Source organism: Triturus cristatus, chromosome 11, assembly GCF_964204655.1.
Source record: "Triturus cristatus chromosome 11, aTriCri1.1, whole genome shotgun sequence".
NCBI lineage: Eukaryota > Metazoa > Chordata > Amphibia > Caudata > Salamandridae > Triturus > Triturus cristatus.
Genome location: NC_140594.1, coordinates 534264971 through 534267395, shown reverse-complemented (window position 1 = coordinate 534267395; position 2425 = coordinate 534264971).

Below are 2425 nucleotides of genomic sequence, written 5' to 3'. Positions count from 1 at the left end.
AGCCTTCGACACGTGGATGAGGGACCGGGACTACCCTGCGGACCAGTAGGTCCCACATCCGGCATCCTGGCGCAAATCACGAATGGCAGAGTCTGTGGAAATATGGATTTTTCTGGTCAGTTATGTCCCCTATCTTGGACCCCAACGGTTTCATGTATAAATCACAAGTACATGTATGTTCCCTCCAGTTCCAGTTATGAAGACGCAAACACATGTGCGTCCACCGCCAACATGTCCTCTTTCAGATCCGCCATGAATGGGCCGGATATTCCATTCCTGAGTACGAAAGGCCACCGGCTTTATATGGTTCACTTATGACATTTTACAGTCCAGGCAAGTAGGCCCTGATTCTGCCATCAAGCTTTTCCTGCCTTCTGCCTCTGAAAGCTTCAGTCTGAGCTCGCATCTGTATCCATGAACTTTGTCCTACTCTCTGCGCGGCTAACGGTGCCTGACATCAGCCTGTTGCCTGCCAAAAACTGTATTTCACCTTCGAAATTATCTGCTCCGCTCCTTACCCAATGCATTCCTGTCTAGTAGTTTAAGTAAACATTCTTCCAGCTACCGAGCAAAAGGCCCGGCTTCTCTGTCTTTATGCAAGTAATTCATAGCCCTGTTACTATGGAAGATTTCTGCCCCCGCATATTGTGTAGACACTTAGACGCTTGTACACGCACTCATAGTCAGTATAGAATAAGATTCTACTCTAAGAGACCTCCCTTTTGGATAACATAGTTCTTTAAACATAGGATGTTAGATATGATTTGGGATTAGGTTGACTTGACTCTCCAGACTTCTGTCGCCACATGTAGAGCTAAATGTCAAGTCCCCTTCACCCCCTAGTTGCACGTCAATCACACGTCATGCTGCTGCGCGCGCATTTCTGCCAAGTATTTCTTCTGACATTGCGAAATTCTTTCATGGAACCACCCTATTATGACATCATACCTGATGACGTTCTTTAGTTACGCCCAGTTACACCCACTCTAGCTACGCATGTATGTTTTATCTTTACTATCAATTGTTACGCCTCCTGCATTTGCTTCACTGTAATGCCTATTGTATAAAAATGATTACTTGTCAATAAAGTAACGTCTTCACTTCCTGAACCTTCGTGGTGATGGAATATGGAGCGCCAATTTAAATTGATTCTGGAATAAAGCCCGTTCCGAACCTCTAATACCACGGATTCTGCCTCTTATTTTACTGAGCTATTGTTATAGATTTTCCGCATCAAATTAAGTCCCGGTAATTAAATTATTTACCACATAAATGGCGCCCGAACAGAGACACTTTCTCATCTCACGCGCCGGCGGTGCGTTGCAGGCCCGGTCTCCTGTCACAGCTGGACGGACAACAACGCGTACCCACAGGATTTCCTGTATCTCCCTCCTGCCGAGCGGGGGTAACTGAGGCTGCGATCAACACCCAGACGAGGCGGTGAGAAGTGCGAAGTATCCCGACCAGAGCCTAGCTGAGAGAGCAAGATCCGAGGTATACAGAGGCCCACCAGTTTTCCGAAGTTTCCGAAGTTCCGAGTCGAGTCCAGTCCGGTTCAAGTTCAGTTCAGTTCCGAGGCCTTCCGTTCCGAGCTACCCGGTGAGTACCATTATCGGGGAGGCGTTCTGACGTGCACATAGGTTGTGCCGGTCAAGACGGGTTTGGGTACACAAATCCGGTCTGCACTGTTTCAGCAGTGTATCCGTACTGTTTAGCAGTATATCAAGTATGTCTAGTATATGATTCAGATTTACCTAGTTAGTATCGAGTATTATGCTTAGTGACTAGTTCCCTAAATGACCATCATTGTTTATTCATTAAATGTTAAATGTTAAAATGTTTTAAATACGTTCTGTATATTGTGGTGTGAATGACTGTTCATTATTGTGTTTTATGGTATTAAACGTGTTCAAAATTAGGTATCAGATCAGTTCTCAATATGCCGCTCTTTTCGAAATTAAGACAGATCAAAACCAGAAAAGGGGTACTCGAAGAAGCTGTTCCCATTCCTCCTAGGGACACTCCAGGGTACTTCATGTATCATAAACATGGCCTAGACGCCATATTATTTCTTGATCTATGGGTAGACTACACCAAGGAATCACCAGAAAGTCAGAGGTGGCCCGCAGCTGGGACCTGGGATGCAGATTGCATTATGAAAGTAGAAGAAGAATTATGGAAAAGGAAAGCTAGACAGTCACAGAAAGATGCCATTGAATTATGGCGTAAAGAATAATATAGACGTACAGAAAAAGCGCTCAGACAGGAAGAGAAAAGTAAGGAGAATTCAAATAAAGTTCGAGAAAGTGTATTAATTGAAGAAGGTACTCGAGTAAAGTCAGAACAAACAGACAGACAAAGAAATGCCCTTGTGAATGGTATGTATCCTCTTCTGGCCGAAGGACTACCTAAGGCTACCCCGGAG